Source organism: Colius striatus, chromosome 2 (assembly GCF_028858725.1).
Source record: "Colius striatus isolate bColStr4 chromosome 2, bColStr4.1.hap1, whole genome shotgun sequence".
Lineage (NCBI taxonomy): Eukaryota > Metazoa > Chordata > Aves > Coliiformes > Coliidae > Colius > Colius striatus.
In genome coordinates this window covers 89,924,784-89,943,868 of record NC_084760.1, presented here as the reverse complement: position 1 = coordinate 89,943,868, position 19,085 = coordinate 89,924,784, and the positions used below count along the sequence as shown (strand labels likewise).

The 19,085-nt window shown below is 43.0% G+C and overlaps 1 long non-coding RNA gene across 2 annotated transcripts; it reads right to left on the bottom strand.

Moving 5' to 3' along the window:
- Positions 1–3,474: 3,474 nt before the first annotated feature.
- On the bottom strand, positions 3,475–18,950 carry LOC133624967 (uncharacterized). Of its 2 annotated transcripts, XR_009818231.1 has the most exons (4): positions 18,861–18,950; positions 17,791–17,911; positions 14,106–14,224; positions 3,475–3,555 (listed from the first exon to the last, which is right to left on the bottom strand). It is a non-coding gene; the product is annotated as an uncharacterized LOC133624967 (long non-coding RNA). The 2 variants fall into 2 exon arrangements; XR_009818230.1 differs by lacking the exon at positions 3,475–3,555 and having other exon boundaries at positions 14,017–14,224.
- Positions 18,951–19,085: the final 135 nt, after the last annotated feature.

The following is a 19,085-nucleotide window of genomic DNA, read 5'->3' as shown; positions in this document are numbered from 1 at the left end:
TGTCCTGGTCTGTGGAGGAACGTAGAGCTGGGAGACTTGGCGTGGGAAGGAGGGGTGTGGAGAGAAGGTGGTTTTGCTTTGGAGAGGCGCATTTCTAAACCCCCACTCGAGCTCCAATCACACCCTCTCAGATTAGTGTAGCATTAAATTAACAGGGTCGGGGTTATCCAGGGCATTATACTATGTGCCCGGGATGTAACCTCTGCTCATTTATACACAAAGAAGAGGGAGAGACGGAGTTACACCTGGAAAGCCAAAGAGCACGGTGAGTATATCGGTATTTGTTCCTCTCCTTCGCAATGCCTGTGAACAAAGTTCAAAGGCGGCCGGTGCGGGTCCGGGGCTGGCTCCGCCGGAGTCCCTGGCTCCGTTCAAAGACTGCAGAGCCTTTGGTGCCGAGACGTCCAGCATGACCCCTCCGGAGGCGAGCCCTCTCAAAACAGCGAGAAGAACTTAGATGTCTTGGTTATAACTTTATTACTTTACGGGAGCGGAGGGGTGGAGAAAAAAAAGACAGAAAGTGACTTGGATCCAGCGCTATTTATAGGTGGCAGTAAAGGCTCCTTTTCCGTAAGCAGCCGTGGAAAAGAAGCGTCAGAAAACTGTCTGCTTTATTGATTCAAGGTGCCGGACGGTCACAGCCGTGCTAGCCAGGCTGGACCTACAAAGTCACAGCTCTTCTCGGGTTAGGCAGCAAGAAGATCAGGATCTGTGTTTTGCTGAACCCTGGCTTGGACACGATTCAGATCCCATCCCAGTCACAGGTATAGGACACAAGAGTGTAGGATGGAAGACCTGTCCCTTTTCTTTCAGAGGTGCACACAACCCGCAAGGCTGAAAGTGGGCCAGGGCTACATGGTAGGTATCAGATCACACAAAGCACAGGAAAGAAATCGAGTTTAAAATACGTTAGTTGAAATAAGAGGACGAGCTTGATTTTTTTCCCCCTCCTTTTTAAACAAAGGTGCACGTTAGAACAAGCTGGAATCACTTTTGCCTGACGGTATCCCCCACGCCCATTGGAAATAAAGCAAGAAGCTTGCTTTTTCTTTGCATCTTTTAAACCCTGTTTTAATTAAAATTGCTAAAGTAGGACACCCCGATGGCAGATGTTTTCAAGTATCCACCTACCTCTCCGCTGTAAGCAGAATTGCTGTCTGCAAAATTGCTTGAAACGCAAAATTCTGCCCCACCCCCAACTTGTTTTGGCACCTACTCACCCTTCTCCCCCCACACAACCCCCGAAATTGCAATTGCTTACTCCATTAGGAGGAAAAGAGAAATCCCAACCAAGCAGCAGTAATGAGATGACTGCGGGAGCCTCGCTTCGCTCCGTGCAGCAGGAGTTTGGACAGTCAGCGTCCCTCAGAACTAATGCGGTTTTTTTTTTTCAAACTCACAAATTGGGCGTATCCTTACCCTTCTACTTTAATTTATTTGATTAAACCCTAACCAAAATAGACTCATCAGCCTCTCGTATTTCCTCACATGTCACCGTACTCGAAACCTTTCAAAGGGAAGCAGGGAGATGGCTTTGGTTCACAGAGGGCACAGGCTAGGCTGAAGTGTTCCTCCTCCTTCCTAGGACAGCGTGTCACGCGTGTTACCCGTTACCCCTCACGCTTCTCATTTCCCAGCCTCAGCTTTTTGAACTGTTTACCTCCTTCCCCGCCTTTCTCCAATTTCACGCATGGGGGTTGCCCAGGCAGCAGGGTGCGGGACGCGGGGGGAGCTCAGCTGGGGCCACAGCCCCCAGCCCCCTTAAAGCTCAGAACTGCTGTCGTCCCACATCCCGTGGCATCCACGTCGTAGCTCTGCACCACGCTCTCTGCTTGTTTCCGCTCCCCATTAAGAACCAGGTTAATTTTGTCTTCAGGAAAATGAGGTTCTGTTAGCTCTCTTCTAGTACGAATTAAAAAGAATGAAAGGGGGACAAAACCAAAACCAAAACAAGACCTCCTAAAAGTTTTCCAAGTAAAGCTCCTATTCCCCTTGGTTATTAGTCAAATGAGGAACGGCGTCTAATTTGGAAATACCTGCCTAAGAAGAGTAATGATAATTACCCGTCCTTCTCTAAAAAGTGCAGGATGGTATGTAGTGGATGCGATCCCCGGGTAACTTAATGACAGTATTACTCCCCTGCCCACTGCTGGCCCTTCTTCGGCTCTCCCGACCACCTCGGCTTCTCGCCGAAGTCAGGCAGCAACGCCGGGCACCAGTCGCAGTTCCTGGGGCTGCCATTGCCTCACCCGAGCCTTCCCCGCCTCGCTCGCAGCCACTCAGGGTTTACACCTGGGCTGGGCCCTCACAGCTTCAGCACAGGGGATAAAAGAATGAAATATCCCCCAACTTCCGCATGAAAGGGCAGAGGTCTCATAGCAACAGGTAACGGGAGAACCTGAGGCTTTTCAGGGGGGATTAATTGCTAATAGAGGGAGTAGGAGTTTTGTGAAAGGGTCGCATTCGGTAAGGGGTGTGTGCACGAGGAGAGTACCATCAGTATACGTTGTTTAATAACACTTAACAAAAGTTTAACGTTGCTGTAAGGCGAACCTCTGCAGAGAAACGGGAAAACTACCTCGCCGTGGTCTCTTGCTCGCTGGTTTCCCGGGGTCCCTAAAAGCCCCGAAAGACGCCCCACGGAGTGGCTCCGGCCTTGGGAAGAGCCAGACGTGGGTTGGAGGCCGGACACGTGTTGCTTCTCCCGGGAAGCGGGTCCCTACCCGCGAGAACTCGCCAAGGATGCTCCAGGTTCTCGATACGGGGCCCCGGCCCACGCCGGCCAGGGCTGGGGCAGGCGGAAATGTTGCGGGGCGGGGGGAGCGGTCCGGCCTCCCACCGGCTTACTTCATTCCCGTTCTTCAGGGTACTCCGAGAGCGGGTGCATCACAGTCAGTCACAAACCCCCAAACAAGTTCTCGCATTCCAAGGAAGTGGGGAGGCCGCTCACACCCCTGCAAGGGGGCCCACGGCCACCCCTGGGGTCGGGGCGCCCCGCAGGGTCCGTGGATGCCGCAGCCGGGGGGAACGCTGCCAGCTGGGGCTCCGTGGCTGGCCGGCAGGCAGGGCTGCCCCTGGGGCGGCCGCGGGTGGGGAGAGTCCTCGGGCTGACCCGAAACGGGGCAACTCTGCGCCCTTTCCTCCTCTTCCCCGCCCCGGCTCGGCTCTTTGTTCTTTGCCCCTTTGTTCTCTCTCTCTTCGGCGTTTGCCCTAACTTTCCGAGGTGGGGGTGGTGGGGTAGAGGTGCGGAAGAAAGTTGCTGAAAGCTGAGGAATTACAATAAGTAGATGCCGGAGTAGTAAAAAGAGGCGGGGGTTCCCTCCCGAGACTAGGAGCCGTTCCCAAAATTCTGTTGCTTTGTTTGACTTGCCCAAAGGATCGATCGGTGTGTCGCGCCGGAGACGGGCCGCGCTCGCACTGATGCTGGGACAGAAGGGGAAGATGGGCTCCCGTCTCTACAGCACAGCTCTTCGTGACCGGGTACCTTCCCACCCGCTCTCATCAGAAAGCATTCGGGGGGGGAGGGGGAGGGGGCAGCTGTCCTTTCCGTCCTGTCTGGTAAGAAAGTGAGGAAAAATAATAATCCGTGAACATAGTGTAATGAGATGAGGCGGCAGGTCACAGACACGAAGGGGTTAGATTGTAGCGCACATGTATTGGTTTGAGTTGCACAAACATAGAATTATTTTGGCCCCGACGCTTGTTTTTTGGCGTTCTTCCTGCTTTCTTGACGGGACCATGGTGAAGTGTTGTCAGGAGTTAAGCAAGCTGTCGCTTACTTTTAAAGCAGATGGGATATTCTCATCGTGCAGCATCGCAGCTTAGAAGACAGCTTCAACATGGTTAACGGGAGATGACACGGTGTGAGTTGGTATTGACAATAATAATAAAACTTCCTTGGCAATGGAAAACTTCTTTATTCAGTACAATATGATGCAAGGTTATCCTGTATACTAATCATAATTAAACGCCAGAGAACTACAAGCTTGCTTTGCCATTCACTAAAATACTTCTTTGCAAATATCAGTTATCAGAGGATTCTTCCCTCTCCCCTGATATATGAAACTAGGCAAACACTCTATTTAGGAGTGTTAGAGGAAGTTTTAATGCGGTGCATTGGAATAGGTCACAACAGGTTACAGACAGAGCTCAATCTGAGCCCTGAACTCGAGGAGACTTCCCTAACAGCAGTGTCACACTCCCAACTTCATAACCATGGATAAACATAAACCTTTGGTGTTTGTTGAGAAGCTGCTTGAATGTAATTCTTGTATTTCTTGCAGTCAAGAGAACAACCAAAAATATTTAGAGCAGCATAATGTAAATTTACTATTTTTATAAATGTAGAGATCCTATAAAATCAGGTTTTTTAAAAAATATTATTTTCACAGTAATTTTGTATTAAACTAAAAGACTTAAATTGTTTCTTATAGTGAGTCTAGCTTCCCAAATTTGTGCAATTTTTTCTGATACCAAACAAAGTTTAGAAATGAAGTGAGTTGACTAAATAACCAGTTTAGATCTTTTTTTTTTCTCTAACATGCATATGCTAATAGGAATCATGACATCCTTCCGGAAGATGTTAAACCCCTGTATCAGTTTTTAAAATGAAATAGTTTGAGGTGACGTGGGGCCTGATCTTCTGGCTTTGTTTTTCCTGATCTTGAGGGGATACGATCCGAGAAGTCCAGGAACCTCGCAGCTGGAAAATTCAGCTTTAGGTATTTCAAGCTGGAAACTCAAACCCAGAAGATGTCCTTGAAAACTTTGACCTTTATTATTTAAGAATGATGGTTCACAGTTGAACTTAATGCTCAGTCACTAGCAAAGTAGAAAAAGATAATAGCGATTGTGTGGATGCTTTGGTGGTAGTTTGATTTTCTGAGTCTGTCTCTGCATGCAGGTGTACTAGTTTATTGCTTAAATCCAGAGATCGCCTGCATTACTTCCTACTCTATTTATATCCTAGTGCTCATAATGTGTTGTTGCAATACCCAGGTAAAAATGTTCAATGCCATTTACAACAAGGAATCTGCCTTAAGCAATATCATAATCAGTAATAGCTAATATTACTGAGAGCAATAGTTTCTGCAAATGAGTTATTGCCACAGGAGTTAACAAAGATACAGCTGTAACTGTGTTAAAAATTAAATAAAAGCAGACATCCAAGGAGGAGAATATAAATTTAATTGGAAAAATGGATCTTACAGAATGCTGTCTGTGATCAATAGCAGTTGCTGTGTCTTGGCAATGATAGGTATGAGAGGGCCAAATGATGGTAGTGGGTGCTTATTTAACTAGAGAGTTTCTGCAGTATGAGAAAAATTATTTTCTGATTCAAAATCATCCATTGAAGAAAGGATGGTTGCATTTATTCACATGTTAATTAATCTTTCCTTTTAGTTTGTGCTTTTTCCTTTCAATTGATGAGAAATTTATATCTCTTTAAAAACCTCAATCAACCAGAGAGTCCTGCACTGCTTCCCTTGGAAACTCTGTCATTGAAAACAAATTACTAAATATTTCAGAGGGCAAACCTAAATATGTGAAGACAGCTTGGGATTTTGTTGTCTTTTGAAGCGTGGGGCAAAGCTACTGAGCTATATTAGTTTGTTAAACTAAAAGCAGTTTAAATAAGATGTCAGGCAAGACCTTTTGCCTCTGTTTTTTTTACCTATTCGATAGTTGATAAATACTCACCAAAAAAAAAAGTAAAAGGGAAAAATGTATGTTGTGTTTGTTTTTACATTACTTGCACTTGTTATTAGATCTAAGCAGTTCCATACTGCAACGGTGCAGAGGAATACGGCATAAAACCAGGATCAGGAGAAATAAAAAATGTACATTCTCTGCTTTATAATAGACAGTTCTAAGTATAGGTGTGAATGTATACCAGTTCATTTATACAGTTCTTAATAGAACTGTATACAACTAAGGTAGACAATGTGTTGTACTGCATTTAGCAGATGTTGGCGTGCTAACTTTAGGAAAACAGAGAGCAGCAGTCCCCTTGACATCTCTGCATAAAATTAGATATTGCCAGAAAGTAGAGTGTATAATTATAGAAGTTATGCTGAGAATGTAGGATTAAGTTTAACATTGTATTTCTTTTACTAGTTTGTCTCAGTCTTAATATATTCTCTTTTTTTTTCCTGTAAATGCCCATGTTTTATTCTAGCAGCTGATACTTGAGAAACATAAATGAGACTTCAGAATAACGCAAATCTTGGACTTTCAGATTTTATAAGGGCTTTATCAGCTTAGGATGTGTAAAATTACCACTAATCATAGTAAATGTTGTCTAAGATTCAGTTGCTGGGTAAACAGCAATGTAGATTTTTTAAAATTATTTTTACTGTTATGTCATAACCTGGAGCTCATTTCATCATGCAGGTATAGGAGTATGCTTAGGATGCTCACTGAATGTAGTAAAGATATTTGCAACAAACATTGGTGAGAAAGACATGCTTCCTTCCACCCAGATATTTAATCTGTGTCAAAATGTGTCCTCTTCTTAATAAATACAGCAGTAGTAATAAACTTACAAGTTACTTCTCCATATTTATATTTCATCACAAAAAACTTCTTATTCAAAGCACAAAATTAAGTATTTTTTGGTATTTTCTTAATGACTCTAAGATACAGCACTGGCATGATACGTGCAATCCCTCTCAAAATATTTGCAGGAATAGCACATTATTGCCTACGCATGGATCTTTTGAACATGCGTCAGTAACGTGTAAGCGGCTCTGGCTCTAAGCACAGAGGGAGAAAAGATGATAAAGCAACACATGTTCATTTGAAGTGACTAAAATAAAGGCTTCATTCTGTTTGCATTGTAGTGAACGCCAAAAATCTCGTGACTTTGAATAGCTTCCTCTTGCTGTTTGGATTGTGGAATCGCTCAGAAATCCCAGCTAGAATTTTGGTTTTGCTGTGTAGAAACACATACAAGTAACGTAACCTTCTTTGCTGAAAAATATGGTTCCAGGCATTAAATTTTTTCATAGACCTCTACTTCATGTTTTTGTATTTCTTATGAAATAGTAGGAGGCTTGCCCTCCCCACCATGGAAAAAGTTAACATGTCCACAAGCAGCATATTTGGTATTTTGGGTTTAACTATTTCAAACCTTCATCCAAATACAGGATAACAATGGGGTTTTTTTTGGTTGTTTTGTTCTTGTTTGCTTTGTGTTTTGTGTTTTTTTTCTTCCACTTGTATTAAATACAAATCCTTAAATCAGTGCCAGTCTTGGGAAGCTGCCAAAGAACTGTTGCTAAGTTTAACATCCACTAATGATGACTGTTAAAATGGGTGAGGAACTTACAGACTTTCTTCCAGTTAGGAAAATCTTCGATTAGAAGTGAACTAGGTAATTCCATGCATATGCTGATCAGTCAATGATTTCTGAACAAATTATATGACTAGAACTCTTTTTTTACCTTATTCTGTTACAGTTTTTTGTATCAACACACATAGAGCAATGAATCTAAAATATACTTGAAATTTCTAATTAAAAATACAGATCTTTAACCAGGGAATAAAAACAGTGCAGACTTCTGAATTATAAAATAGAAAATCTTTTTTCTATTTCTAACTTGGATTTTCTCTGAATTATTTCTTCCTTCTTCCCAATTCATCTTGTTCCCTTGAAAAATGTTGGAAGTAATATGTACTTTAATAGGATACAACACAGTGACTCCTCCATGTTTAAAGGATACTCGGAGCTCTTCATGTGATGCCTTTGCATCAGTAGAAAGTGTTAAATACTTTTAGGTTGATTGAGTCTTTTACAAACAGTAAAAGAATACAGTAATTCAGTGGTGGTTTCCATTGACACATAGAAATCAAAGACTGTGCAGCTGTGCATGTACGTACACCGATAGTGACATCAGAAACTTCTGTGGTAGGTGGTGTCAGCGTATTTGGGGGAAAAAACAGAAATAAATGGAGGTTGTACTTTCTAACTTGGGTGATACCAACTTTTCTTTTACACTCAGTAGATAAATTTGTATTTTTTGTTTTTCTCTTCCTAATTTGTAATAACATCTATGCAATGGAATAAGCGAGGTAGATATATATATTAGTGGTTGGACTCAATGACCTTAAAGGTCTTTTCCAATTGAAACAATTCTGTTTCTATATAGATGTCTGTGACACATATATGTGTGTGCATGAGTATGTATTGTGTGTGTATGTGTATATATATATATATCACATCACAGACAAGGAAAAACTTACTCAAGGAGACAAACTTGCTTTAAAGGAAGTGCCACATAAAAGAGGAACTTGATGAGGCTCAAGTTGTCTGTCTTGGTAGAATGAATAAAATATTGACTGTAGCATTCTACCTTGCCACAGCTCCATTTATGTATGGAAGGATCACCAGTAGTAGCCCCACTTGAGAGTGAGTGACCACAGTGACTGAATTATTTCTCAGTTCCTTTACCCATTATCTAGCAAATAAATTTGCAACGTCAAAATCGAAATTCTTTAAGAGGAAAAAAGTGCAATAGATCCAATGTTTAAATGCTGGGGGCTTGGGGCTTTTTGTTTGTTTGTTTTGTAGCTAGCAGTATTAATAGAGAAATATTCAAAGTCAGGGGAAAATAACTGAGGGACTGTGATGAGACTAGCATAGATCTTTCCTGAACTAGTAGAAGATGCAGATCCAATAACTTGTTGTTGGAGTGCTAATATCTTCAGAATCACAGAGAAGTTCACCTGATCTGTAGGATTGGCATTGCCTCAATCAAAATCAGTGAGATTCATGTTCCACAGTCTGGAGCTTCTGCAACCAGGCCTAACTTTTACAAGCCTTTGATTTTTGTACTCTAGTTTAAAGTGTTTGAATAAAACAGACATGGTAAACCTATGATTGATTACAATACTGGACAATTAATGAATTCGTTTGATCTGTTCATCAAGGGGCTATCAAAGACATAACCTTTGCTTTCATAGAAGGAAACTGGGGCACAGATAGGAAAGCGACGCTCAGAAACTGAAATTCCCAGTGCTATTTAGTGATGGATTTAGGAATAACAGAGCAGGTTGCATACACCAGCTACATACATGTTTTAGCCTCATAAAGAGCATTCATTTTGTCACTCCATCAGAAATTACAGAAGGCTGGTTCCAACTGTTTCCTCAAGAGCTTTGTGACACTCTTTCACTTAGTGGCAACAGTTCCTTAATCAAACATCTATGAAGCTTGTACCTTATGGTCAAATATATGAGGACTGGAAGATCAGTTTGTCTTTCCAATACCCAAAAAACTTCTTGAATGCTAACTTCTGTACTTGTAAATATAACAGTACAATTACCTGAAGCAGTTGAAATTGCTTTCATATAGCAATGTGTTGCACTGAGACCATGGGGAGGAAAACTTAACATTCCATGTTGTACACCCTCTGCAGCAGCGCAAAGCCAGGAGAGAAAACCTGAGGCATAGTGCAAAATAATGAAGGACTCTTTTCACTGGACTTGTACCTAAATAATTGTCCCAAGAAACAGGATGTACTGCTGGAACAGAAGAAACCATTTCTGGACGTTAACTCTGAGTAGTATACTGCTCTGGTAACTTAAACAGTAATATTATCTGCACAGGTTTGCAAACCTGACAAACATAGTGGGCCTAGTGTGGAGATCATGGAAGTTATCAGGATAGCTCCAGAAGGACTTGGATCGGGTGTTTGTGAGTCCATGGCACTACTTCTTAGCACAAACATAGTAGCAAAACATTATGGTGAAGTCTCCTAACTAGAACTAGACAAACTGCCCTAATGCAATGAACTATACCATAGTATCCAACAGTACAGCGCAAAAAAAAAGCCCCGAGTATAATTACTCTTGCTGAAATAGGCAAATAGAGAAAATAATGGACACAACTAAACTCTGGGTAGCATATATAAAGAATAATTTTCGTTATGATAAACTGGTTCAATGTCAGCCAGTACTATCAGTCTCATTGAGGTTTAATTCTGCTGTCACTAAAATGAGAACTGTTTCAGTGTGAGGAAACCTCAAGAACAGGTCAAGCAATGAAGATTTTCAGACACCTTGTAGCGTGCTGGTGGACACAGTAGTATACTCAACACTGGGCTAAAAATTTTCAGCCAAATAAGAGGCATGCTTAGCCATCTCACGGGAGAAGGCAATGGGGATGCAGAGGTGTATCAAGAGATGCATTTTCCCAATGTTAGCTTCTCCATGTCTTCCCTCACAGAAGCCCATTCAGAGGCTGCACTCTGGCCCACCAGCCTGAGTTGCAGGCCCTGCCGTGCCTGACTGGCCACCAGCTTCCTCCTCCCCTGCATGCCTCTTCCTGTGTGAGAAGGCAATGCCACATGGCTGCATCTGTCCTCTTGTCTCATCTTGTTCCTTGATGGGAGCTGCCATCTGAGAAGAAGGGTAACACGGGGAAGGCTGATCCCTTTCATGACCTCTTTGGGGCTATGATTGTTAAACCCCAAATTGAAAAAAAGAATAGTATTCTGCAGTGGGTCATCTTGTTTTGGTGAAAATGGTTCAAACTCTGCCATCCAACCACAGAGCAGATTAAATAACCAGCACTATTTTGAAGCATCTTTTATTTTCTATTTAACTGCAAAGAGAGATCTCCGTTATAGTCATTCCAGGATCTTCTACGATGACCAACCCAGGACCTAAAAATTATCCCTCCTTAACTAAAATATTAAAAATCAAACAACCAACAAGAGAAACCAAACACACCCTCCTCCCCCAACAACAAAAACATCCCCTAGTAGTTTATTTTTCACGTTTTTAATAGAGATTTAATAAACTGGTATATATTGCCTTAGCTCTGACAAGGTTTCTAAAGATTTACAAACTTTACCTTTGTAAGCTATTAATGAGCTGTGATTCAGTAACACAATAGAACTATCACAGCTAAAAAGGAAATAAACAACTTGCCTCCTTGGCAGAATTGCTATTGCTCTGCCTATAGGAAAAGGCTCCGTCACTGGCTGCCTTTTCTGTAATTACTAGTGTACTTTCTTCTCAGGATATCCCGTTGTTGGCCATGCTCCATCTGCAGTCTTTTTTTATAGGGCTTTTGGATGCAGGAACTTTATCTGATGAAATGTTTTGTGTAGCACCTAACAAACTTACCTTCTTACTCTGAACAATGTTACTATGCTATATGTGAGAACACTTCTCTACCAGAGTAAATCTGGAGCAGTTACTCTCATTTTTGTAGAAATTGCTCTTCATTGACACTGGGGCAACTCTGTTGGGCCTGACAGCAGGAGGTCTCTCACCCCGCCTTTTGTGTCACGAGAGAAGGACCTGGTGTTTTGTGACTTCTTTCTGCAAAAAGCCGAACACCTGTAATCCTGCTAACATCAGCAGGAGATGAGGGCATGCAGTTCCTGGCAGCAGCAAGCCCCACTAGTTTCTGCACTGCCCAGAAATTAAGTTTGAGTCTCAAAATTGTCATTAAAATTCAATTGTTTCCCTTCACATTTAGACATCCACCCATGGAAATAAACCCATCGTGTAACTTCTCCCCCTTTCCCTGGGGGTAGTAGCAGGAGATTAGTTCACGAGGAGGATGGGAAGGTTGCAGCCCTCACGGCAACTGAAAAGATGAAGGCAAGAAAACAAGCTTACCTTGCCACCCTAAAGTTAAGCAGTAATCTGTATGGCTCCAACGCTGAAATATGTAATAACGTGATTGTAGGATTTCATTGCTGAACATTTCGCATTGGTTCTGCTTCTGTCTTGGCTATATAAATAACTTTTAACTTTATTGCTATTGCTGTATAACGTGACCAAGATATGGGAAAAATGGACTTCTGGAATTTTTTATTAGAAATTGAAGATTGGATCTCCAGTTGGTATAAACTGGTGAGACTCCACTGATTTCACAAGAACTATGTCACCTTTCCCTGGCTGCATAACTGAATTCTAGTTTGTGACCAGCCAATTACTTAGTAAGACTTCACCATACCATGACATTCATCTATGGTAAGGGAATTCAGGCTTCTGACTGGGGTTAAGCAGTTCCATATAAGTAAAGGCATTGGTCTGTGGAATAAGTTCATTTTTCTCATCATTTTCTGTCATGATCAACGGGGTTAAAATTGGTCTCCTCTCCTTCCCATTGGACTCATGGCCACTTGTTAGAGGCTCACAGATACAAGAGGAAGGATGGCTTCTGTATCAGCAGATTTTACTTGGGGTTCTAGAAAAAAGCATCTGTAAAGCACACCAAATGAGCTAAATTACAGGGGAGTGTTTCCAGCAGGCATTCCAGGGTTGTGAACACAGCCTGGGAACTCGTGGTCCAACAGGCTTTGTCACCCTGACTGATGCTAAGAAAGTCTCCCCTACATGCTTCTGCGTGCCATTTTCTACCTATATCTATCCCATCTTTGCAAGTACAGCTTTTTGCGTGCACCTGGGGATGTGCTTGCACATTTTGAAAAGTCAGAAGACTCACTGAACTTTTATAGCTGGATGTCAATGTACTTCATGCAGGGTCTGGATGGAATTGTGGTCCTTCAGTCCAAAATTGTTTAAGATCTGATGTTAAGATCTATTAATCTCTTGACTTAACATGCCAGCTAAGATTCTGCAACCCCAGGGAAGACTGAATTTATACAGTTTTGGGGTTCCATAAAGGAGATTCAAAGGTGCTTTCTTCTCAACTGCAATAGTATCAGTTCCCCCATCCTTATATGAAACATAGCAGTTAGAGAATTCAAGTTGAGGGATGAAGGGTTTCATGTTTTCTCTTCTTCCAGTTTATAAGCCATTCTATGCATTAAGCTACTTCTTCCTTTCTTTTTGGAACTCTACTGTCACCATTTAAGGTTTCTCAGGCCAGAGAAGAGCAGCAGAGAGCATGTCTGTATCCTCCTGTGAGAACAGTGAATTATGTGGGGTAATACTGGATCTCTGGTTTCTAGGGCTCCTTTAACACTTATACACAAAGAATAAAACACATTAATGGTCTTTTGAGAATTCCCGAGATACAACCTGGATCATAGATAGAGCCTATCTGCCATGAAACCTTCTTGGCAGCCATTCCTCTTCAACAACCTTTGGCTTTGGGATCTGCTTTGTAAAGGCAAGAGGCATTTTGGAAATCCTGCAGTTGAGTAGTTCTATGCCCAGGAATCAGGCTGATCACATACTGCTTACTATCTGTATTTTCCCTAGAATGGCACGTGTACTTTGCACATACAGCACGGTTGCTTAAGTGCAAACTGTTAATCGTTGGTTACTTTAGCGTGTGAAAGGGGAAAGGGTTTAAAATCTGTTTGTATTTTAAATAACTGTCTTGGCAGTTACACAATCCATAGTGTTTATACTTTCATGGAATGCAACGTTCGTGACCGATGTTAAAATGAGAGGAGCAGATGTCGGATATGGCTGAGCAGGTTCTAGAGTTGGTCTGGACTGGGTCAGCCCTGTACCGGAGACGGCTGTCAAGGGCATCTGGAAAGGTGCCACTTAGCACTGTACAGTTTGTCTGCTACGTCTATGCAATATTATTACTTGCTGATGGCAGTTTGGCAACTTCCATCTCTATCAAGCAAGCCAAGTTCTGATCCCTTTACTACTTCTTAGTTCGTTCAAATTCCTCTGATACTAGGCTCGATTCTTGTTAGGAGCCAAATTGCCAATTCTATGAGATGAGCTGGCTTATTGCAAGCAGACTTGGATCTCACATTAGGTGAGGGCCTCATCCTGAATCTTGATCTCTGACAAATTAACTTTTTAATGTTGCATTATCACTAGTGTACGAGCCAAACTTCTACACAGATATTTACATTCCAACAGCCAAACATAAGTTCATTATTTTCTTCTGATTTATAAGTGTGTTATGTTTTACAGACATGAGTAACCCATGTGGGATATCTTTCCCACAGAGTAAAACCAATGTAAATTCACATGACTCAGGGATTTGTTTCAATGCTCATGTATAAACTCTCATTAGAAATGATTATGCTCGAAGATCAAAAGAAAAGTACACTTGCTTGTATTAATGTTTAATGCATAATTCACATTGTTAGAACAAAAAACAAAACAGTTGGTGGTTATTATGACAAATATTAAACATTGGCACTACTAACCAATTCCCATAGAGGATCCTTCGTTTCATTGCATTGGCTGTGTGCTGAGATATCCTCTTGTGCATGTTGTGCCATCGTCTCAGGTTAAAGACACTTTCCTCACTGGAAGAGTAATCCCCCTGCAAAGACAGAAGTGGGAGAGAGCCAAGACACTCCATTACTGCAGGTGGCTCAATGCTCAGAGACCTCTCAGTGGAAGCACAACATAAAATAATCCAATTGTTTATACAAGTGGGATTTCAGATCAGGCATGTTCCTGTATGGTCCAAAACTCTCATTGCCTTTGGTCTTAGTCTATTTTGAGCTTTAATATCAAAATTAGACCCATGGTCAAAGCTACTCAGCACGACAGAATTCAAGAACTTTATTTCGTGGTTTACTTTTATCCATGTTTTACCTTCTGTAGTCAATGCTTACTTTCTTACTAGAAAGCTTCTTACTTAAATAAGCAGATTTGGTGTGAGGGTATATGAAATCCATCCCCTATATCCTCAGCCAAGACCATCACAGGAGAGCAAAGCCATGCTTGTAATGGCAAATTGAACTTGGGGAACAAGAATCTGACATGGGCCATCACATGGAGTGTGATGTAACCCGTTACATGGAGTAGTGGGGTTACTTCATCTGCATCAAGACCCCTGGGTATGCTCTGCCTTCCCACATGAGTCTTTCACACAAAGTAGAATGACTTTTTAAAAATTCTTTATATGTTTTATTGGTTTGTCCCACTTCAGAGTTTAAAGAGTCATCAATTTGTACCATCTAGCTTTTGTATTTATATGCTTCTTTCAAAAAACAGGCTGTTTTACTGGCTGAGTTTACATAGTTTCTTTCTTGTCTATTTTTTCTTTGTTTTTTTTTTTCCCCTCCCTGAAAAAGTCCCCCAACAAACAACAGCAAGTTTCACATTTAGGAGTCTTAATTCATGTCAAAGGGTCACCTCTCTTCCCAGGGAAGTCTGTGGCATGAAATGAGACCGAATGACATTTGACAAATTCTAGGCTTGGCACAAAGTTGCAAAAGAAATTGATGTTTTCATTATCACTTTAGTAACTTTCCTGTATGCCAGTAGTGATACAATACACCTGATTCAAAGCCCAGTAGCTGCTTGAGTTTCAGGTAGGTTCTTCCTGATTCAGATCTCTGTAAGCAAACTATAAATTAGCTCTCTCTTCTTCAGGTGCCTTCTGAAGGCCCTGTTGTTCTGCAAATCCTTCTGTGCAAGTCTGAGAGGTTCCTCATTTGGGAACTAATACTGTTGAATTAGAATGGGTGCTATTGCTTTGAATGGTATGCAGTCAAGGTACAAGTGGATCACGGGTGCTTAAGAGGACAGAGCCGAGCTTTGTTTTTTGTTTTCCTTTTGTTTATAACAACCTGCTCAAAATATTTATGATTGAGAAGCCAGTATTTTCTCCAGTAAAGAAGCTATTGTCCACTTTAAGGCAGCTGAGAACATATTCAGGGTATATGCTGGTTAAATTTTTTAATTTTTGTGGAGTGCACATGGCATTCCAATCCTGGCATTGATCATAAATACATAGATGTTGAGAGGGTTTGGGTAACAAATTAAAACCTGTAATGAATTAAATATGCTTTCATGAGGAAAAAAAAAAGTAGATTAAAATGCTGGGTTAAATTAACCTCATGTCATACAGACTAAATTCTGTTGTTTCCACCTGTGGGACTTTGGACCTGTCCACACACCAAATTATTCCAAAACACTTGTTAGGTGCACTGCAGTAATTACTTTCGGCTAAACCCATGAGCCAGCATAAGAATTCACTTTCTTGAATTATCTTAATCCACTTGGAAAGTGGATTAAGTGAAACCAGGAAACAATCCGCTCATTCCAGAATGAATAAGCTACCTGAACACAGTTCTGCTTTATATTCATATCCAACCTTATTCTGGCATAATTTCCCTGGGCTGAGAGGCTCTTAGGATATATCTACATAGCAAATGAACATGTGATTATAGACATACCAACCTTTCCTTTACTCTCGCTGTCATGAGTAACAGCAGTAATGAAAGATGGTAGCAGAGACTTCAGTACAACCTATTAACTGGAGCATACATGCAGTTGGTTGTGAACATCCTCTGCTGAAATACACCTTATCACACCCTCAACTCACACCCCTTAGACTAATTCTGGGGTTGGGAATGCCGCTCTGCACCTCCGGTGTGTACGCACACCAAAAATTGCATATGTGATAGAACTGTGCAGCTGAGCTAAATGGAAAACAGGTGAAATTAACTTCAGAGGTTAATCACACTGGAGAAGAAGCATGGCTCACACATTTTTAATATCACACCTTTGACAACCAAATAAAGTGTCAGCTGCGTGACTGTGGAGGCCAAATTAAAACACGCCATAGACAAGCACAACTGAGTTCATTTCACCAGGGCTGTATTCAGCTCCAAAGGTGAGATCTTGCTGATTTGACTAATACTTGTTTTGTTGCCTATCTGCTCGTTTATTTTAATGAAATTAATGCATTTTAATGTTCCTTTAAGTGCATTCCAAAAATAGCAATTTGATTAACTAGTTCACTTTTAAAAGTGTAACAATCACAACTAAAAATCTCCCTGTGGTATGGAATAATTGCAAGTAGCATCTTGGGTAGCTATGCCATGCCCTTCATCCTTTCAACAAATTCCCCACATCAATCAGAAGAGCCTCACTTAAAAACGAATGGCGAAACAGAGACAACAATCAAGCTGTGCACGGTGCTTTTCAAGTCTACCAGAAAAAATGTACCAGTAATGTACTCTGTACTCTGCTGAGACAGTATAGCTAAGACAGGTTAAGAACGGAGCCTAAAAGCAAAATAATTCCAAAACAGAAACACAGAACCAATTTGTCCTCCTAGCCAAGACAGAGAGCATCTTAAGTAGCTTGGGCTAACGAAAAAATTTAAAAAGTGCCTTCAGTTTCAGGCTCCTTACAATGATGTACTGAACTATATTCCAAGAAGGATTTTTTTCCTTCCCCAACTATTTTTCCAAGTTACAAGAGACAATCTCACCATTTCACATAAGGTGCTGTTGCAAGCACAGAGTCCAGCAACACAAAAGGTGTACGCTAACTTTTCCCTGACTTGGTCTCCTAATAAAAAAATCAAATAGCAAGACTGGATTAGTAACAATATTAACAAAGGCAAATTTTCCCTTTTATTGTATTTAAATGAGGAAAATGAAAGCATTGCTGCTAATATTAAGGCTGAACAGAGGCAGTTGCAAAAAATAATTTTGTTCCAGCCCTGCTACATATATCCCTTCATGAATTTCACTGCATTAGTTACATGTGTTTCGGCAACATTGTAACTTGTTATTAAAATAGGTGGTGCAAAAGGCAACAGCAGAAGAGGTTACCTTGACTTTGGGCACTGCTGGGACGCTCTGTGGTCACTGTGCAGGTGTTGTGGTGTTTCAGCAGTTCGGGATACTGTCAGTGTGTATGTGACAACTGATCTTTAGCTTAAGAGGTGCTTAAAATTGAGCTACCACGGATAGTTTCTTTTGAAGTGAGGCCTAGTTATGGAAATACTTTTGCACTGAAGTTAAATCTGGCATGTGAAAGGTCCCCTGAATTTGTCATGACTGTTCATGTCGACTTACAGGATTTGCCCTTTAAAAGCATAAAAATCAAGGAAAGAAAACGTGGTGGCTTGCCAGCCCCTACCATCACTCCTAATGCGGCTCATAGCGTGCACGCTGGTCACACTGAGTTCAGTGCTGACTGCAGGCCTCGGCTCGCTCTTTAACGTAAAACGTCCTGCTTTCAGAATAGATGCTCCGCAGCCCTAGCAGCAGAGGTAGGGAGAGACGGTTTAAACACTCGTGATTAAATCCTGCCAGGATCTGCAGAGTCTTCTGTTCTCTCACTCCTGAGCAGCGACGCCATTGTGCTAGCGATTACCAAACTGCCGCCGTCCCTCTCTCTCTCCCTCCCTCTGGCCCACGGCGGGACCCCGCATATAACCCGGTGCCAGAGAAGTCCGTGCGGCTGGGGAGGTCGTCGTCGCCGCCTCCCCCCCACCGCCGCGTTCCCCTGCAGAGAGGTTTGGGGGGCGCGGCGCGGCGCCGGGCCTGCACGCCAGCAGCGGTGCGGCGGCTGCTCCGCCAGCAGCCTCACTCCTCTCCCTTCCTCTTGCATTTCCAGTGCTTTGCTTTTTTTTTTTTTTTAAAGAAATGTAATTATTTTTGGGTGCTGTGTCCCACCCCCCTACACGTCCCCCCTTCGCCGGCAAATGGCCTGCTGGCGGCTGGCGGCGTGTGCGTGCCTGTCTGTGTCCCCGCGTCCCCAGGGCGCCGTGTCCCGTCCGCCGCCGGAGGACTCGGCCGCCCGCATCCGGGCTGCCGGGGGGTGGCACCCCCTCCCCGCCCCCCGCTTTCGGTAGTCGGAGTTGGGGTTGGATTTTTTTGGGGTGGGGTGGTTTTTTTTTTTTTTTTGTTTCGTTTCGGTTTGGTTTTTTTTCCAGGTGGGACTTGGCGGTGACCGGCGAGGCTCGCCTGGCACTGAATGTCACCCTGAAGGTAAAATGAAAGACAAAAAGATGAACGCATGCCTGCTCCCCTCGGCCGCGCCGCCGCTCCGCCGCTCCCGCCAGCGAGCGGCCGCCACCATCGCGGGGCGGCAGCCCCCGCCGCGCCCCGGATTTCCTGTCCCGGCTTTTTATTATTTCGCTTAAAAAAGGAAAAAATTAACCAAAAAGCAAAAAAACCCCGCATGCTAAAGAAACGTGCACGTACCCGGTAACAAGCCCAGGAAAAACCCGGCCGCTTCCCCCTTCTCCTGCCAAGTTACCATTGAGAAAACAGACAGGCGGCGTGACGTCCCGGGTCAGGCCGAGTGCGGACCGGCGCTACCAAGGCGGCAGGGAGGCCCGGAGTCGGCGCTGCGGCGGGGGCGGCGGGGCCAGGGCCGGGACCGCCCGCCCGCCGCCGCCCGCCGCCCGCCGGGCCGCCGCCGCCGTT